The following is a 22698-nucleotide window of genomic DNA, read 5'->3' as shown; positions in this document are numbered from 1 at the left end:
ATAAAAATTACATTTTAGTTGATAATAAAAATTACACGATAATTACACATATGCGGAGTACATACCTGTTTGATTTTGGTTAACTTTATCAGTGCTAGTTATTTCCGTAGTAGAATCGTTCGAAGTTGTAGAACTCAAATTGGAACTCAATGTGGTCGAATCAAGGATTAAAGGTCCTTCAGTTGAGCCAAAATTACTTGGTAGTGTAGTAGGACTTCCCGAGACGTACATGAAAGTGCTGAACTCTTCTTCGGAAGATGTGGTCAAATTTGACGTAGCATTTGTAACTGTGTTCAGAGTTGATAAGGTGGGTTTTGTCGAACTAGTGACGGGTTTCTTCGAAGGTTGGATCGTATATGACGGTTGAACAGTGGAACCTGTTACATTGTCTGAATCAGGGCTTACTGTTTGTAGAAGGACCCAACCTTCTACTGGTGTTGCCGGTGACCATCCTTCTGAATTGGTGATGTTTGGTATTCCAGATTCTGTGACGTCTCCGAAATTGGACCAGGTAACCAAGCCGATCTTTTCTGTAGATGTAGATATTATTAGTGTTTGAGCTACTGTGGGCTTGTTTACGATTGGACCATCTACCTCGTTAGTCAGGGGATTTATTGTTGTCTGGGGTTGTTTCTGAGATGTTGATGAAATTGGCGGTTTAGTAGTTGCATTTGTAATTGTTTCTGGTTTCATGGAGGTTGTTGGTTTTAAAGTAGTCGCTGTTAAATTTGTTGAAGTTTCTTGAATTGCTGTCGTCGGTTTGGTCAATGTTGCGTTTTTTGTTGGTTTATTTTCAAGAATGACAGGTCGAAGTGGAGGTGCAGGTTTTTTAATTGGTTTTATTTCTGGTTTTTTGGTCGTACTTTCAATTTTTGAATCATTGTAAGCTGGCCGTTTTGTCACTGTTGGTTTCAGTGTAGCATTCGCAAGTACTGTCGTATTTATTGAGATTTTGGGAGGTGGAGTCGTTGTTCTGTTATATTTTTGTGTCGAAACTGACTGTTGGCTTGTCAAAACAGAAGGTCTAGTATTTTGTGTCGGTTTTTGAGAAGAACTTGAACCTGTAAATGGTCTGTAAATTAAAGTTGTAGGCTTTTGAGTAGATGCTACAGTAGTATTCAACGTCGTCGGTTTTTTAACAATAGGTGTCGTAGGTTTTGGAGTTGTGGTTCTTCTATTAGAAAGAGTTGAGTTTTGCGGTCTTTTGATGGGTGCTCTAATTGTTGTCGTTTTAGTTTCGTTGATGACATTTGTCGGTCTTTCCGGTTTTGGTTTTTGTGCAATTGTGGGTCTCACAGGTTTTTGTGGTTGAGTTGTGAGTATTGTCGTAGTCGTAGTAGAAGATGATGGTCTCTTTGTCTGTACATTACTTGTAGGTTTGCTTTGAACTGTCGTCGGAGATTTAGTAGTTGATGGCAGTCTAGTACCGAATGGTAGTGACGTATCGGGTTTTTGGGAAGGGGTTGGCTTTCTAGTTACAAAAACGGTTGTCGTATTTGGCCTTTTAGTTGAAGAAGCTACATTTTCTTGTACTGTTTGGAACGTTGAAATTTTAAACGGTAATTCTGTAGTAATTATAGGCTTCGTTACTGGTCTTCTAGTTGAGGTATACGTAGTCTTAGTGGCGTTGTACAAATGGTTGTTAATGTAGATGGTGGTTTGAGTTGTACTTTGAGTTGGAGTGCTTTGAGTTGGAGTGCTTTGAGTACTCGTATATCGAGACGGTAAGTAAAAAGGCTTGTAAGGAGTAGTAGCAGTTGTAGTAGTTGTAGACAAAGTGATTGGTTTATTACTGGATACATTATGTCTTGATGGTTTTAAGCTCGGTATAATTTCTGGCACTTTGACGTCAGTCGTAGAATTTTGCACTTTAGTTGAATTTGTACCACTCGGTATTTTTTCAGGACGCTTAGCTACATCGTTGGTTATTGGTTTTTTTGTTATATAATGCATAGACGGAGGTAACTTAGTCGTAGATGGTATCCTATTCGTTGGTGGTATTCTAGTTGTAGATGATATCCTAGTAGTAGATGGATTCCTAGTACCAGTTGCAGTCACGTTTGACTTCGTATAACCTGTTGGTTTCTGAGTGACAGTCGTCGACGACAGTGAATCTTTTAAATATGTTGAATCGTCATCGATGCGATTGTCATCAATTGGATTTATGTAATCTGGTATTTGACAGCAAGATCCGAAATAAAATCGATCTATGCAGGTACCCAGGTGAGTACCGTTGGCTTTTAAACAGTCTATGGCAAACATGCATACTCCCTCCCCTTTGGTTCTTCTCGATATGCATGGAAGGTGACGAATGTTCCTAGCACTTGGTATTACTGTAACAAACAAAAAAATGATGATTAAATGAAAGCAGGATGTGTAAAATTACAGGTGTGGGTAGGTAGGTGTGACCCGAGCGGATTCAGCATCCGAGAAAGTGTTCTGAGTCATAATACAATACGAATACCTTAGAAATGAGTGAGCGATTTGAAATCTATGGGATTTTCATTATTTATCATCAATGAAAATTAATCATAGCCTATCACTGAAACGCATTTAAAAAATTTTTCAATATCAAAAAGGTTCAATTCCATATTAAATAATTACAAAAAGATACTGTGATTTAAGCATTATATGAGAATGAATAAACTGTTACATGCATTATGAAATTTGTTGATAAAACAATTCGCACCAAGTAGACTTAAAATCAACTGTTGTTTTTGTATGTTATATTAATTAAATTCTGTGAGAAGGATGCTTTTTTCACTCTTAATAACGGGAAAGAGGTAAAAAAATGACTTGCTTGGTGATATGAATATTTAGTAGTATTCATTTTTTTTTTTTTGAATAACTTCACTAACAAACTGACATGATCATAATAACCTTCTGATAAAAGACGTCTGAGCGTCTCTGAAGGATTCTGAAACATCAGCTAGATCAAATCAATCTCCAAGTCTTATAAAATTACAAAATTTTAATTAGAAACATCATCTTATCCACTAAATTCTTACAACTTCAAAGTAATTGATCAAATATATTATATGAGGAATTGATCTTCCGATTCATTGTACAAAATTTAGCTTATACACTACTGTATAATAATAATAATAATAATATATATAAAAACTTTAAGGACGTATGTAGGTGGGCAGGCCCAAGGGCATATGGCACCCCTAGGCAGATTGGTTTCAGCGCCCCGCCCTTAAATTTTTTAACAATAAATTTTATGAAAGTTCTTGAAATGTTATGTTGAAGCAAAATATGTATATAGCGACATAAACAAAAAAAAACATTTAAAATTTTTATTCAAAATAGGCAGGTTTTATGTATAAAAATTAATAAAATACGGATAACTATGAATAAATTCGGTAATTAACACATTAATTTAATAGAAGAATTATATAGAGTGACATTTCTTTTTTCGAATATGATTGGTTAAGATATTTAATTTCGTAAAGCAAGTCCATCTCTGGTATACATACATATATTTATATAAACATACTTATGTTTCAGCGGTATTTTATATAAAATACAATTCCAAATTACCATTTGTACCGACAACAGTTTGCTGTTTAACAAGTTATATTCATGAATCGTTGATATTTGACAATCAACTTCCTGCGTTCCTTGTAAATTATAATATTTTGCAATTAGTATTGTTAATTTGAATAGAAAAAATAAGTTGAATATAGAATGTTTTATACGTTCAAAGAAAGCCAAATTATATATTTTTTTATTTTTTCAATTTAATAATCAAAAAAAGAAAATTGGAGGCGCCTCGCAACGCCCTCTGTCTACGGCGCCTTAGTCACTTGCCAAGGGAGTGCCTGCTACAACTTTGAGCCGGCCCTGTATGTTTGTATATGGTGAGTGCATCGACAAGTATGGATATTTCAAAAAACTAAATTTTAGAATTAGTTCATTTAAAATGTTGATTTCGATTCCGATTCAGTTACGATTACAATTAGGACGACAATTGTTGTTGTTTGCTATTATTATTATTATACATATAACTTTATGTCAATTCATGCATCAATTCCTTTTCCGATACCACCCGTTGAAATATCAACGGGCACAACACTAGTCCCTCATACATATTGATTATCCAGCAACACCAATAGTTTAACATAACACGGTGCCGCTTCGTTGACACTTTTAACACGTACTACCGAAATTTAATTCCAGACGATGACTTGCAACGGGGAAGGGGCTAAAGTAGATTAAATTCATTGAAGATCGGTCAACGTGAGCGAGGTGGTGTTGTTGATCGTGATGTACATGCAAAGTGTCATTTGTTTAGTAAGTGGGTCATCTGCGTTCACCGTTAGCGACCGTCGCCTATCGACCCGAATGCCGGGGTTACCATTACTATCACCATCGGTCGTCTGGTGCCATTGTCAAGGCTGTGCGTGGGCAAATTCCCACCTCGCCAGGTTCTGCAGTGAAACCACAAGTATTCTGCGAGATACCACTGCACTGGGTCAAGTCCTCCTCAACAGTTCATGTATGGGATAAGAAATACATATGTGCTCCATAGAAGAAAAAAAAATTAAAACCAGTCTACTCGTATTGGCATATTACGTATGAATCATTATAGTAACAATGGATAGATGCGTTTCATGTCGGAATCAAGAGTGCCGAATTCATATTAAAAATGAAAACATGGTAAACGGACTATTTCACACATTGCAATCGTTGCCACGAAAATCTCAAATACAGATTATCTGTCACTTGAATTCTCGTTAGTTTGCTAGTAATTCTTGATAGATGGAATTTTCCAGTGCCAGATGTTCCATGATCTAGATTTTAGTGTGCGAGATCGCTTTGTGTGGAATAATCACCGAATCCAATTTTATAGATTGAATTAGATTTTAAAATTGTTATAATTTTGCGTGAATTTAAGTGTGCCAAACCAAAATGTTTTAAGTGCCAGAACATCAAGTTTAAATAAATAAATAAAAAGGAAAAACTAAAATGGGTTGAAATAAATAAATAATGAATATTTCAATAATTCTTAATACAATCATTCAATGAGCAATCAATATATTTTAGATAATAGAAAAAAAATAAAAATAAAATATGTAAAAATTAAAAATTTACGTCGTTTCGATAAGAATTTCAGTAACCGATACAAAGTTTCAGTTCGATAGGACTAACGGTGTTCAAAATATCCCCAAAATACACAGACACATATACACACACACCTACACAAACATTTTTTCTAGACCACGAAAACGTGATCAGTGATCGATTTTGAATTCGAAGCAGTCAAAATCTCGAGTTCGAATTTTCACATGATCACAAAACTTCATATATTGTTCTACGTACATATGTAGATAAAGTAAAAAGTGCTATCATTTGTGCAATAATAACGTTGTATGTGCCATACAACGTTTATTTTCATAATAAGAAATAAAACAACTTTTATAGCATCGTCTCTGTCAACTCTAAGATTTTACCCCGACCACAGTTGCTAATGATATGTACATATGTATATGTATATAAGCTTTTTGGTGATCATCATCATCCAGTTAAAGACTATCGCAAGACTCACTGAACATACTGATATACAAAAATATCCATATTTACTTGCACGGAATCGTTTGGTACCCTTAAAGAGACAGTGCAACTAATAATACAACGTTATGACTTGTTACTTCAAGTTTCTACCCCTAGGAGGTGGCATGTTCTGAGGTTGCAAGTAAAATCCGACTCATACACTGTAAATCACAAATAAAACGCAGTTCAGTCTATGTGGCACTTACAACCTTATGGTTTGGCACCCCTCAATTTTGTTATCAGTTGTGTCTACGTTGTTTTTCCAGTTTGTTATGAGGACTTTAATATGAGGAAGGAACTTGATCTATCAATATATCAATTACAATATATCCCATAAATATATTGTAACTTTCTCTAATAATTTATACTTTACTCATACTTGAGATACCATCAATTAGGAGAGGCCATCAATAACAAGCCAAATGCGTGATGGAAAAAAAATCCGAGCTATGAGCTCCGAAGAGGATAGATGCGCAAAAGAAGGTGGAGCCTATGGGGACGAAATCAGCCCTTGCGGAAGCAATACACCGTTGTGTGTGGTTCCCGCAGGGGTGAGGTGGGTTAAGGGAGTATTTTGGCCAGTATAAATATGACACTTCGAGTAATAGCACTATCATATCAATTTAAAAGATGGAAAATATTCTGAAAATACAAGTAAATTCATGACAAGCTCGTTAATATATAATCTCAGACTTGAAATCTGGTATGATGGATCATTAAATTTTTATAGATAAAGAAAATATCTTATTGTTTTCAATTTACGACAATTTATTTCTTACTGTTATTTATGGCAAGTCTTTAAATCATATTAAACACGATTTTCGAGTGATTCAGTTGACTTTTCATTGTAAAATCACTCGAAGACAATACACGATTCAAATCGTAATGAGCCAATACATCACCCAGTCGCACTTTGTTTTCATTTAATTCAATTAATTTACCTGTCTCTCAAGGGCGAATCCTCAAGTGCCACAACACCATTGTATTCGCAAAAGTCAGGCACCACAACCCGCCCACGTCATGGGTTTTATTGTCGACCCAGTGTTTGTTGACCTCGATTTGTACGTGTCCTTCGTGCGAACTCTACAACAAACTCCGTAGGAAGTTCTGCGGTCGTGACACATTCCAGGTCACACGGATCGTAAGACCTTTTTGTCGTAATGACCCGGTTAAATATAATATTAAACTAGTTAAATATATAGATATCTCGTACATATAAATGAAATATCATCTCGCTGATTCGGCACCGCATTAATTAACCATCATACGAAATGATTGATTTGATTTTAATCGCACGCTCTCATACCTTTATAATGTACATACAAAAACAAACCCCGAAATGGAATACGTAATGAGACTCTAATGCGTAACTCTGACCCATGTTCAAAATGAAATTGTTCACACACATATGCTCAATGGGAAAAAACTAACAGTGCGGTGATAAATGAGAAAGTACTGGATTCTCTTGTTCGTCATCGAAAGAGAGTGTTTCCGAGAAGGATCTGCTTTTTCCGTAACGGAACTTCAAGCGTTAACCTATTTTTGTACTTGGGCTATGTTTGTGTGTCGTCATTCCACATTTCCATATAAGAGCGTTTCCTTATTTCTTCTATTTTTCCGTCTCGTTTTCAATGGCCTTTTATTTCCTAAAATGGACTACAATAACAATAGACAATTAGCAATTTTTGTGCGGCGTTCGTGAACTTACAAACATGGGTCAATGCATTATATCAGAAGCTCATAACTAGTCACCGGAGCCTGAGGGGGCCGTGTATTGTTCAAAGGTTGTAAATGCATTGTTAAAGGTTTGCCGAACAATGGATAGCACTGTGACTATCCTACCTCTACTCATAACCTTTATTTGTTCACAGATACTCTACAGAAACATAAGATAACTATCAACCACTGATAAATTTCCATTGCATATCTTCCCCATACATTTGCTTATTTGATATGTATGAATGTTTATACATATGTAAAATAAAAAATGGAATTTATGTACTTCCTACAATTCAATTAAGATCAATAGAAACATTTTTAATCGAGGAAGAAAAATAATTTTGAATAATGTCAATATGAAAATAAATCCAACGACTCTTAAGCACCTACAGACATATGAACTATATAATATGAAGAGTATGCATATACATACATATACATATGTATGTACATATGTATATGTTCATACTCATAATATAATAAACTAGCGGTTTTACCCGGCTTCGCTCGGTATTTGTAATATAAACCGCTATAAACATGGCTAATCTAATACTAAACAATTTATTAAATTTATATGAATATTCATTCGTTTTTTATTACATTTAACGTCACGGATTCTACCACCCATACCTTACATACTTACATATAAAGTCTCTTTCAAAATTATATATTAGATAGAAGACTAGATAGATATAGAACTGTGAAGCCGATACTACATAGATATATAAATATCATTGATACCTATTTTTAAATTGTACTTCGTTTTAACTTCTATGAAGTTCGAAATGCAAAATAGAAAAGCTAACGTAAAAAAGCGAATATATTGAACCGAATTTATAGATTATTACGACTGTATAAACATATGTAAATAATGGATATAAATTAGGTGTAATACTCCCATCGGTTGCGCATAAGATATTGCGTGATTTATCTGTGTAATTGAAAGATAGCCAGAGGAAATTATAGAATGTACATACGTACGTACATAGAAAATTGAGCAATTATTTTCTGACCCAGTTGATAAGAAAACAAGAAGATGCAGGTACAAATTTCATTTAATAAAAAGACACATCTAACGGGAATCGCCTCTTCCGTGTATATGTACTTTAATATTATAATGTTACGAAATCGACTATTGTCCGTGAACTCAACAATCATGAGTCACGTCTTCAAGCGAATATAAAAGTGGGTCATATTGGCCACCGACAAACCCGTTTGTCACACAAAATAACGGTACACATCCCCCCTATCGGAAGATGTTACGTCGAGAAAGACAAAAATCCTTGTTTAGTAAAATTTGAACTAAAAAAATTGAAAAAGAAGCAGTAGTGTAAAATGACAGTAAATAAACTCCTGCTCTTTGGATAATGATAAACATTCATTGTTATATTTACATATATTATGGAAAATTGATATTACATAGAATATAATGCTATATACAAAAATATGTAAATCAGTGGAGTATTTGGAGTGGACATTAAATTGGATACAGGTTACACGCTTTCATTCAAATTTACGATATCCTAAGTATGACTTTACGATATCATTATGATTTCAAATGAGACACGAAAAGTGAAACTCACATATGTACCTACATTATAAATTGAACAAAGAGGAAATTTCAACGGCTTGAACGTTTGTTGAAATTATATGTCATATATAATAATTTTATTATCAACAATAGAAATTGTGTGAGAAAAACGCGCATGGATATATTATATAATACATTGACAAAATTGATTAATTATAAAATACCATAACGACTTATTGTATAAGAAATAAACTCGTATTTAATGAAGGTCATAAAAATGCATTAAAATAGTGATATAAAATGGCCTATCGGCTATTTTATATAACCAATATAACACAATTTTTACACATCATAATTATTATTATGATGTTTAAAAATTGTGCCAATGTATAAAATAGTGTACTTAAATATGAACGGCGAAATTCACTTCCGGTTTAAAATTAAAAGATATCATGAATGTTCTGATAAACAAGTACTGTAACTGCTATCGGATGATGAAAATTTTAATTGATCATTTTTTATTTTATCTGAGAGCTAAATACATATATTGCCACAAACAATTCTATTTACAATTGACACCAAGTATTTTACTTGGCTCATAGATCACTTTACTTATTTTTAGGGGAAAACTATCCTATACTAGGTACGCGATTTACTTATTGATAGTAAAAAATCGAATAAGCAAACTCAGTTATTCGTATTGTAAAATGAGTACATATAAGTAAACACTTCACACTTGATATAATGTGTGTCAAAATATGAAAATGTATACAAATTTAAATATGTAAGAGTATAATTTTTAAATTAAACTCACAGTGGTACGTAGACAGGTGTTTCTCTGAAATCACAGGCGTCGCTTCGACCAAGTCCAAAAATAGGCAACAATTAAAAACTAGAAAGCACACGAGCACAACGTCACAAACGAAACTGTGCGCGTTCCTGTTGCTCTTTTTGGCGCTGAAAAAGTCACTGAACACCGTGCTCAAAAATCCACCTCGAGCTTCATACTGATTTAGTCTTCTTGCCTCTCGAACACGCTGATCATCCGAGGACCTGGACACTTCCACGGAAGTCCTCTTTGATGTCTGATTCTGATGGACACCATCTCCGTTGAAGATGACGCCCCTATCGTTGGCCTTTAGCAGTTGCTGTCGTTCCATGTTGAAAAGTGTTAAACAACCAACGTCAGCAATGAACGCCCATTATGTTCTTTTGATTCTTCAAGTGAAGATTCTTCTGGAATAGATAATAAAATCAATGATTAAAATTAATCAAATTTACAGAAATATCCATGTTTTTAAATTATTTACAGTTATTGCTAGACAGATAAATTTACAGATAGGTGTGTCAAAGTAAAGGATTAATTTGATTGATTTGATTTATTAATTGATATATGTCTCACTGACTCATGAATTAACTTTCTCCACACTTCTTCGGAGATAGAGAAAGTAAAAATGGTATGAAAAAACGTGTTGTTTGCGTGAAAACGAAATCATTTTGAATCTTAATAGTTTTCGCACAATTTTGTTCTCGTTTAACCTTTGCTGACGAAAGACCATTAAAGTGAAAGTGATTTTATTAAAATGAAAGTATTCCGATTTGTCAATCGGTTCATAAATTTGAGTATTCGTTGATTCCAATAAGAATTTCAAATTAATAAAATTAGCAAATTTAGCATAGTTAGAATGCGAAACAAACTACAATAGAGAAACAAATATCTATCATTATTACAATATCTATGTAGTATAATATCATTTGTAATTATTTTCTATGCATGATTTTAATTTATGTTATTACAGTGATAAAATAATGGCTGTTGATCGTATCTTATATATTCTTAATGAGTTTTTTTTATTATAAATGTACCTTGCAATTATTGTTATGCCAATTAAACAGAATGTCACGATATGAAAAACGATACCAACAGATTATCTAGACTTGAACCATTAAATAGTTATTACTCGATTCTCAAAGTATTAATCAACTATCGATGCTAATAAAAATAAACTTAACCATTGCTACCCTCCAAATTTGAAGTACTGGATCTTTTCCAGTAAAAACATTTTATATCATCTTTCTCAATTAGTAAGATGATCCTAGATTTCCTCAATGTTTTCAAGTATTTTAGAAAAAAGGTACCGATTTAACGACTATGAACACGTTTAGGTAGATTTTGAAAAATCACGATATACATATTTTACGTAAAGGCTATCAAACAGTGATCGGTGGTATAATAGGTCACAGCGGAACCAATAATGCATCACGCACGGCAGTATTTCGTGGCTCGACCGTCGATGTGGGCACTTAACCCTTTAATTGCACCGGTTCACATACGGAGCTAGAGGAAGTGCAACGAATTTGCTTACACGTCAATAGTCTCCGCGTTCTCTCGGATGGAGTTCTCCGGCTCCGTTGGCTTAATTACGGCTCTGCGGAGTTCGTTGAACTCCCTCCGGCTTAACGGGACTCCAAAGAACCCAAAGCAACCGATTGGCAGCGGCTGTTGGCTCGCCGAACCCGCCGTGTGAATATAAATAATTTACACGAAAGTCGACCGCGGCACGAAATAGGTTAAATGACCACGCAGAAGACGACAGTTGCCGCGATTAACGAACGCGGATAACTGTACGCTAAACGGGGACGACCGGTGGAGCCTTCGCCCTTTAACATTCACCTTCCACTCCAAACGCGGAATATCAATGTACGATTCTTCGACTTCACTTTCTTGCTTGATCGAAGATCATTTCTATTCAGAGCGCATCTTATTGTGCATCGACAGTTATGTCGTATTCAACGCGTAATATAATACTATCTTCATTGTAATACTTCTCAACAATTATTTACATTTTTCTGAAAAGTGAAATTGTACATATGTGAACGAGGCTATACCTACATTGAAAAAGTGAAAATTTTCTCGTTAAGATTGAATAATCGTTGCGCTTACATCGTCTTAAGTATGCGATGAGTTTTAATTATATGAGACATGCTCATTACACTTAAAAATTTTATGAATTTCAATTTTTATATCCTTTAAACTTATTAGCCCAACTTATCCTAGAATATAATTTGAAAAAAATCCAAATAAAATTAGAAACTAAAGGAAATACAATGTTGCAGCAACTTAATAAAGACTATTTTGTATCTCGAATAAAACAAATAATAAATCCAGTTTAGGGTTCACCTTTTTATCTATTTTATTTTATTAAATATTGTACATACATATATGTGCATATATACGTCACGATTTAGCAATACATGAACAACACCATACTGTCGGTAGATAGTACGATTCAAATATTATAATTAGTGCAATTTAATTATCATAACTTATCGATTATTTTTAAATTAACACTCAACACTATCTACGTTCGTATAATTTCATTCAGTAATATAATTAAATTTTAAATCAATAATTGTATGACACCGTATTAATTAATACAGTTTTAAATGCAGACGTACAAAAGTGTGCATACGTAATTTGCGTTTCAATTATAACTGTAACGAAAGCTCCAGTTAAGTTGATTAAGCCAGCATAAGTAAAATGCGAAGCTTTTTTAACTACATATCTACATTCAGTGTATTTTACGATGCGGGCAAAAATATCGGGATACTCATTTAACCGCTTAAAATTATACACGTGCAGGGTAATTTTTTGAAGAAAACTTCTCCCGTAAAGGTTACTGACACATGATTGCCACTTCAATGGCGTCAATTTTCGCGAAAATTTCACCGGTCACGACACTGAAATCAACGGTACTTGAAGACTTAATTGAACATTAAAATAAAGCAGACAGACCTTAATGTCCATTAAGACAATGGGTTTTCCATGTCGTTGATGGTTGTAAAAGTCGGAAAGATAACTTTTATTTCCTTTTTCGAAATCGAACTAATAAATTTGCATCGTACGATAATGAAGCACGTGAACGTATTTTTAATTTGAATAAATAAATCAATGAGACCTTAAGGATTGATGAACTTTCAGCGCGTGCCAATGACCCGATTGTACAATATTCTCAAAGCGTGCAGGACCAAAGCTCTAAATTGTAACGCGTATTAAATAGAAAGTCGAATTTATGTCAATCAATTAATAAAACATTTGCGCAGTCGATGAAAGACGAATATTGAATATTTAATCACATTACATAGCTATTAAATTGTACTGAAAATCACATTAGTGTTGTGACAACTCGTGAAAACTATCCGTCACAAATTAAATAGAAATTAGTTTCATATCGATGCAGCAATCAAAAAATGACTATACAGTTATACAAAGATATATTGTAAATAATTGCTGTTTAATTTGTTCAAATAAAATATGTACATTTAAATGCCCCTTTTTATATAATGACACAAGAAAAATCAATCAGGAATACATCCCAATGCTTTTATGACATTATTTTAATGGATTTTCATTTAATTACTGTAAATTTTACACTTATTAAAACATCATGCATCATACATAATTGATACATTTAATACACCAAATATCATATGAGTCAACAAATCAATCATTTTCACAATAAAAAAACAAACATAATAACAAGGATATCGAAATATGCACTATTTTACCGATCCAATAAATTTAGAATCTTTCGAAATTAACTTCAATACCGAATAATAAATAATGTTAAATAGAAAACATACAATATTATAATTATCTATGTGCAATAATTAAAAGTTAAATAAATCATTACATAGACGTTTGGTTCAATGTAATGTATGTACTTGCATGTATTGTAATCAAACAATAATAAAAAGCTTGTAAAAAGAAACATCGAGATAAGAAACTTCACTCACATTTATTTAGTGGAGACACGAGCGTACGGATAAGCGCGAAACCCGCACGGTATAAATCTTCACACTCGCACATGTTACCATAACACCACACTAGACAAAATTACACGAATCGATACAAAATCATCATCATCGATAAAATTTAATGTTATATTCGTGTTCGTGGTCGTGCACTCGCAACGGCGGACGTCGGCTGACTAACTGTTAACTACATGTGACCCACAAAACTTCATGCGGCTTTCCAAACGTCGCCAAACAATAAGGAAATTCCTCGACGTATTCATTATACGAAATTTTGACGACACTTCCTAAAGTGCTACGGTGGGCTCAGGTATTGCGGATCTCTTTGATAAAAAAAAATCGAGTCGTATCTTCCCCACCGGATCAGGGTGACAAGATGCGCTCGTTATTATTACCTCTCTGGTAAATTACCTGTGTGCACTTGCGCACCTTTTTCCTAAAAAAAAACCCAGACGACTGCAGTGAGGGAACATCCGAGCCTTCGTATTCCCATGGCATGTTTTATACGTTGAAATTATAAATTGAGGCTGCGAGTCGCCATTATACGTGTGCGTCTCAGAGTCATTACGCATTTTAACGCAACGCGAGCAAAACCAGAATGGCGTAATCGACTCGTTTTTTCTGCTCTTCATAAATGCATGTGATATTAATCTTATATAATGTGTGTAACGCTTGGGTACGTTTCCTTCAACCTCACAGATGTTTGCACGCTTCATTTTTACTTTGAATTAATTGTCTTTAGAATTACATACAGTCATAGAATTAGAATAAAACTTATATCCGAGATAAAAAAATATGATAATGAAACGAAGACGTACTTTATTTGTTGATAATACAGATTTTGCATAAAAATATATAAGTAGTAGATAAAATTAAGCAGTAATATTAAAAGCTCTCAGCTTATGTAGTTTAAAAAAAAGGTTGGCAATATATAAATATTATCCCAAACCTTTTACATCATTTTGATTAAAAAATATATCAAAGAAAAAATGGGTAACTGATTTTTAACAGCAAATATATACAAGGATAAAAATGACTTTTATACATATTTGCATACATACATACATATATTAGGCTAAATTATATCGATTCAGTATAAAATAAAAATTGACTCACTTATAATATTATTATTATTCATACTAAATCCAACCATTTTACAGTTATTAATGTTGCACAATCGAAAAGTTTTTGAATATATGAATTTCAAATAACTTTTCATTATAAAAAGCAAAAAAAAATGCTATAAGTTGAAATGTAAAAATATTCAAATGTTCGTCATAAATGTCTCGAAAGTAACGGAGAATACGACATCAGTAAACAGCAATCGCGATTCCTGAAATGTTCGAGAAAAAATAAATAAAAATAAAAATGGTGCATGGTTCAAGTGTTGCCGGAATGTAACCGCTCGCTTCTGTATGGAGTTCAATATACTCCGACTGACCTTCCGTCGTGGCTACCGGTGCTGACCGACGCTCCTCAAACGTTGCAACCACCGAGATAAAATCGCAACCAAGATCACCTTAATCAATACAGTCGTTATTTTTTTATGTATCTTAAATCCGTCAGATTTTTCATACAAGGCATGTGCGAAGATTACTTTTATCGATTCCGATCAGGACGGTCGTAAATGTCGATATGGTTTATTTAAATTTGAATAAAAACATTGCAATCAATATTCCCGACTGAGATGTTACGGCTTTTTTTTCTCTACATACAGTTTACTATCGGCAATTTTCAATTAACTTTTCGATCTATCGAACGTTCGATCTCTTTGTAGCGATAAACGCATCGAGTCATCTTTCAATCGAAAAAATAATCGCAATTACATCCAGCGAAAAATAAATAACATTATTTTTTACCGACAATAAGAATCGTCAGTTGGATAGTTCTCACAATTTAATATGTGGCGAAGAAGTCAGCAACTTCCTGATTGACTTGTGATATATCAATGCGATCTACGAACGTGTCTGTATTAGTAAATAAGTTGTCGGCAACCCTTGCCATAAAATATAATACTTTTTTATAAAAACTACAGCATTAACAAATTTAATACTTAAAAAAATCATATAATATAATTTAACGGCAATTAAAAAAATCATTTCATAATTAAAAACCAAAATTACTTTGTATATGAAACTTTTTTGAGATGGAATATGAACGAAGAAAAATTAATGATTTGTTTAGTATAATCAATAAAAATACTTCCAAATTTTAATATAATTACATCAGAAAAAAAAAATTAACCCAACTGATCTTTTGTAAAATTGGATGAAGAATTCTTCTTTTATATAATCAGATCAATGATTCTTCTTTTATAAAATCAGATCAAGAATCCTTCTTTTATAGAATCAGATCAAGAATTCTACTTTTATAAAAAAACGTTAAGAATTCTTCTTTTTTAAAATCAGATAAATAATTCTTCTTTTATAAAATCAGTTCAAGAATACTTTTATAGAATTACGAGTATATCAAGAATTCTTCTTTATAAAATCAGGCTAGTAAACATTGTCGTGAGCTTATCTTAAATACTGAGATATCAGTGTTTAAATTAATGGTCGTCAATGCGGTTAACCGAACATTAGATAATTTTATGGTACAGGTGTAAGGAGATGACTGCTGATTACATATTCAAATTATGAATCATTCAGAAACGTCCATATTCCTACAAAAATATTATTCAGTAACATCGTTCAGTGTCATTAAATCAATATCAAATATTATACAAACCTTTTTATGTATATCAATAAGTATCACTCAATTGAATAATTCTATGTTTTTTTACGATACATCGTTTAATTGATACACGTTTATGATATAATACATTTATATTTAATAAATGATATTTTTATAACACTTTTATATGCATTTTATACAAAAGTGATGTCTAATTCTAATTTAAGCCAAAATATTTTAAATAAATAAAATAAATTTTGTAATCGATCTAGAAATGTAATTTGGTTCAAATAAATCGTTGGCTCGAGATGGCAGACATTGTCTGGATGTTGGTAGTGTTTTTTGCCGTGGTCGAGGATTGTTAACCGTGAGCCAAGAATCGGACCTTGACCGCGGCGCGGCCGCACTACAACTGCCAGCCAAACCACTCCACCACCAACCACCGGACGTTTCGCAAACGCCTCTCTCATCAACAACACGCCGATGATACACTTGTTCCCAATCGGTGGAGGGTGGTACTCAACCATGCTGGTGGCGAGACCATAAAATAATATTCATTAGATTGGAAAACTGACAGCTCCAGCTGAACATTCTAAGTACAGACCGACTTATGTACATATACATATCGTAGACCGTTCTTACCCTTTCTAACTGTTCTGACATCACACTTTTGTTTCGAAATGATTTAAAGGTCAGGTGTTAATCGTAAGTAGTGAGCGGACCGAAAACGTGCCGTTCATTGTTAATTGTTCGCGGTGCTTTGTTAAAGGTTCGCCGAACCTTTTTTTTGCACTCTGGCTTTTTGAATAGACCCAAAACGCCCTGATTCCTGGAAAAAGGACGCTACATAAGTATAATCGATACCTTAGAATTATGCTCGGCCTGAATCCATCAATCTTCATAGTTAATTTAAACAGAAAGATTCATTTTTTTTTCTAAACGAATGCAAATTAAAACCTTTTCTAAGTGCTATATGTATATAGAAGTAAATACATATAAGCATAGTTATAACTAAAGAAGTACTAGCTGTATTGATTCATATTTAGATGCATCGGTATTGAACCACAAACGAATGCGTGTATATTCCATTCGCAGCATGTGGAATATTTCCGTACGCTGCCCAACCGTCCAAAATTATATGTGAACCAGGCAGTATATGTCTGAGTATTTCATCAGGTAAAAGTCGAGTTAATTCAGGGCACGGCAATACTATTGGCATCGCGAAGACTAGCCAATCACAAGATGGAGCGGGTCGACCGAGCCTCCCTTCCGACAGTCTCCGCCCTGCCGAGGGTTTTCACTTTTACCGTTTTTTATTTATTAAATTGACTGTCACGAACAAACAAACATATATAGTAAGTCTCTTATAAAAAATTAAATGTATACGAAATTATATGTATACCAGAATCCAGCGCCTGCGCTCCCTAGGGCTTCACCCCGGGCACGAAGAGGGCTTCGCCTTCGGCGCCCCCTTCACCCCCAGTGCGAAAGGCTTCGTCCTTGGCGCCTTCGCCCCCGGGAACTTCGAATCCTTTGAATCGAAAAAAAATGAATCGGCGCCTATGAATCAAAAAAATACATTTGCATACATATATGCAAAGTCTCTTTCCAAATTATATATTAGATATTATGTATACGTTAATAGGTATCTGAATATAATTACTATATAATAATAGTAATATAATTACTTTATCTTTTTTTCTTTTATCTGAAAATATTATATTGATTTTGCTTTTGGTATATAAAATATGGGTGACCGTCACCGCACCGCATGTTAAACTAATGTTAAACTACACCACCAAAGTCGAAAATGTTCGTTTACCATGCATACATACATATACTAGAAGTTTGAATTATGTTCCTAATGAATTAATTTTTATGTCAGAACTATTTAATATGAGTCAATTGAACTCAATAACTAATTGTAATAATAATTTATTAGATTTAATTTTCACTAATTTAAATTTTATTTCTTGCAATGTATCTAGAAGCCTATTTCCTTTGCTGCCTGAGGATCCATACCATCCGGCGCTTGAGTTAGAAGTAAATACACTTGTTTCGGCTTCCTCTCATTTTCATTCTGCTAATATACCGGCTCCGGGTGGATGGTTGTTTGATGGTGTTGATTTCGTGATCCTCAATAGTTTGTTTTTTGCTTGTAATTGGGATAAACTATATGAGTGCGTTGATGTTAATTCTGCCGTTGATTCCTTTTATAGTATCGTTAACTCTGTATTTGATAAATGTTTTATGAGAAAGCGTCAAATTAATGAAGCAAGGGTTTACCCAAAGTGGTATAATTCCCGAATAATTTCATTAATGCACAAGAAAAATAATGCACATAAAATATGGAAAAAATATAAAGATCCTACATTTTTTATTGATTTCTGTAACTTGCGTACTCTTTTTAAGCGGATCTCGACTTCCGCTTACGAGGAATACATTACTAATTGTGAAAATTCAATTGCTCAGAATCCGAAAAATTTTTGGAGCTTCATCAACAGCAAACGAATTATAGATTCAAAACTTACGAAAATGCACGATATGGATGAGGACTTTATTGGTCATGACAGCATCGCAAATGCCTTTGCTAACTATTTTCATTCGGTTTTTGATTCGACTACTGTTATGACTTCCCCTAGTTTAGATTCCTCCATGTTTCCATTATTGTCTGTTGACAAGTTCCATTTATCTGATTTACGCTACGGTTTTGGTAAAATTAAAAATATTAAATCTTTTGGACCAGATTTCATTCCAGATTTCATTTTAAAGGGTAGTGAGCCTGGACTCTCGTCTCCATTGATTTTTATTTTTAATCTAATGCTGAAGACTTCAGTTTTTCCTGTATCATGGAAGTGTTCGAAAGTAACTCCGATCCATAAAAAAGGTGATAAGTATTCCATTAGAAACTATCGCCCGGTTGCTATAATATCCTCTTCTGCAAAACTTTTTGAAATTATACTTCATAGGTATATTTTCAATCATTGCCAGAGTATGATTATTGATCAGCAACATGGATTTCGTCCACAACGTTCAACGACCACAAATTTGTTGTCATTTTCTGGTTTTGTAACAGGTTCCTTGGATGCTAATATTCAAACAGATACTGTTTACACGGATTTCGAAAAGGCTTTCGACAAAGTAAATCACTCCATCCTTATCAATAAACTAATTGGTTATGGTTTCTCATATGGTCTCTCTCAGTTATTCACAAATTATCTCAAGGATCGACGTCAGTTTGTAAAATATGGAATTTATTCTTCTGTTGAATACCCAACCTGCTCTGGTGTTCCACAGGGTTCTAATCTTGGCCCCTTACTATTCATTTTATTTGTTAATGATATTAGGGAAATATTCCACAACTGCAACTTCTTATTATATGCAGATGATCTAAAACTTTTTAGGTGCGTTGAATCTTCTTCCGATGCTCTACTGCTACAGAGCGATTTAGATTCACTCGTTATTTGGTCACACTCAAATTGTCTTCCGATAAGCGTTGAAAAGTGTCACATTGTCTCTTTTTCCAGATCTCGATCATCAATTGAATTTGGTTACAATATTGATGGCTCTATTCTTGCCCGTCACACACATATCAAGGATTTGGGAATTACTTTTTCAAATATCTGGAATTTTAATTCTCATATCCAAGATGTGTGCAATAGGGCTACAAAAACTTTAGGCTTCGTCATCAGAAACTCACGCGCCTTTAATAGCACCAGAGTGACGCGTTTACTGTATACTACATTGGTGCGCAGTTTGCTTGAATCTGGTTCGGCCATATGGAGTCCTAATCATTTAAGGTACACGCTAATGTTAGAGAGGGTGCAAAGAAAATTTCTTCGCTATCTCTACATGAGAGAGTTTGGGCGCTATCCCTACTTATTTCCTAGTAAGTTTGTCATGGGCTCCTTGGGCTTTGACTCCTTAGCTTCACGTAGAAACAATCATCTTGGTAAGCTTTTTCTAAAAATTCTAAGGGGTGAATATCATCTTCCTGAAGTTCTGTGTAATCTTAAACTTAGAGTACCTGAGAAACTGAGAGAATCTCGCTCCAGAACTCTATTCCTACCTATTCGGGCCAGGACTAATGTGCTTGATGACTCACCCCTTTCAAGAGCCATTCGACTATTTAACCTGCTTTCTGGGAGCCTTGATGTTTTTACTTCATCATACAGTTCTGTCAGGCAGCATATTTTAAATGACTTCTAGCTACATACATATTTACACATGTTGTTTTCATTTTGTAATGTTATTATTTAGCATAATGTGTATGTATGTTGGTTTTATCTATATTTATATATGTATGCTATTTTTTATTTATATATATATGTATGTATATATATATATATGAGTAATTTATCTTTATTTATGTGTATTGATGTGTTTATGTGTATATGCATGTATAATGTTTGTATGTTTATGGATGTATGTAATGTATGTGTATATGTATATGTATATGTGTATGTATGTATATGTATGTATGTATGTGTGGGTATATATATATATGTGTGTATATGTATATGTATATATGTATGTATATATATATATATATATATATATATGTATATATATATATATATATATATATATATATATATATGTATGTATATGTATATGTATGTGTGTATGTATATGTATATATGTATATATATGTGTGTATGTATATGTATATATGTATATGTATGTGTGTATGTATATATATATATGTAGGTGTGTATGTATGTATATGTATATATGTGTATTTTTATATTTATGAATGTATGTATCTGTATTTGTGTATACGTGTAAGAATTTGTGTATATATGGATGGTTTACATATATGTTTATATAATTGTCTTTGGCCAGGAAGGTGCATTGGGTTTACCTGTTAGGCCTTCTTGGTGTAAATTAAATGAAAAAATAAAAAAATAAAATATGAAAAACGGTTAGTACATACATATGTATATACATATATCTGTGGCGTGCGGTAAAACTCTCTCTCCCCCCCGTCGTACATCCTCACTTAATTTGCGCGAGCAGGATACAACAGGAACAAGAGGAACAGGCTTTTCCTCCCGTATCCTGCGCGCGCACATTAAACAAGGCTTTATGACAAAAAGAGAGATAATTTCACCGCATGCCACTCATATATATTATATATACATAGTACTGTTTACCATGCACCCTTTTTTTTTTGATCTTTCAACTTAAAATCTTTCGATTTTCGATCTTTGCCTTTCAATATTTGCTTTTTCTGACTTTTCACTTTCGGTCCCGTGAGGTAGACCCATAAAATATCGGGGAAAAATGCGTGCGCAAATCAAAAATCAATTTAAATTTTCATAAATAATCTTATTACTAATAAATAACGTGACCATATTTTCCAGGACTTAAATGGGACGCCCTGCAAAAAAATTGTCCCCCCCATCCATGTATATAAAAAAATGTATTGCACGTCCAAAAATTTTATATTTTTTTCTCCAATAGCCATTAATATTGAGAAGTCAAGGAATTGTTATTATTTTTAAGATTGTACAATTCTTGTGGAAAAAGAAAATATAAATAGGATTTAAAAAATATAATAACATACATATATAATTTAATATTTGAAGTTCATGCGCGCACGCAGGTTGATTTTGTACGTGTAAAATTAGGCTGATTTTCCTAAACATATAAAATTAACAAATAAAATAAGTACAAATTTTCCAAAACGATATTGCAAAAAATATGGATTTATTTTTTTTTGTTAAGTAATATAATTTTTACCAGAACGTACATTTCTTTAAAATAAGAAAATGAAACAATATAAAAAATAATATAATTGTAATTGAAACATTTAAAATGAATCATGTAACAAATTATTAAATGTTGCTTTAAAATGAATATATTTTATGTAAATTTTTAATTATATAATAATAATAATATTTGTTTATGGGAAACAAATTCGTTAAGTAATAGGAAGAGTTAAGTAATAGGGGTTGTCCCACAATATTTTAAACTCAGGTATTATGTATAGCATAGTATCATGTATGTACATATGTATATATTATAACAATGTTTAGTAATTATCTACAAAAGTTTGACTACAGATGTGGCCTTCGGGTAACGTGTAATGGCACCAACATATGGTAGAAATGTATTTATTTAAATATTATAAAATAAAATATATACATACACATATATTATATTATTGAATACCTTCTTATTAAAACTTAACATTATGAACAGCTTTTTCTTCATAAAAAGTCATGCTAAAATATACAAACGCCATTATGTATTTAAATTTCATCCAACTGCTTGATTGCTGAATTTTTAAACCATTTAACTTTATCGTATACTAGTGTTTTTACCCGGCTTCGCTCGGTATTTGTAATATAAACCGGTTAAACATGGCCAATCTAATAGTAAACATTTTATTAAATTGA

This window comes from Arctopsyche grandis, chromosome 4 (genome assembly GCF_051622035.1).
Source record: "Arctopsyche grandis isolate Sample6627 chromosome 4, ASM5162203v2, whole genome shotgun sequence".
NCBI lineage: Eukaryota > Metazoa > Arthropoda > Insecta > Trichoptera > Hydropsychidae > Arctopsyche > Arctopsyche grandis.
The sequence above is the reverse complement of the archived record's forward strand: the minus strand, read 5'-3'. Positions refer to the sequence as shown.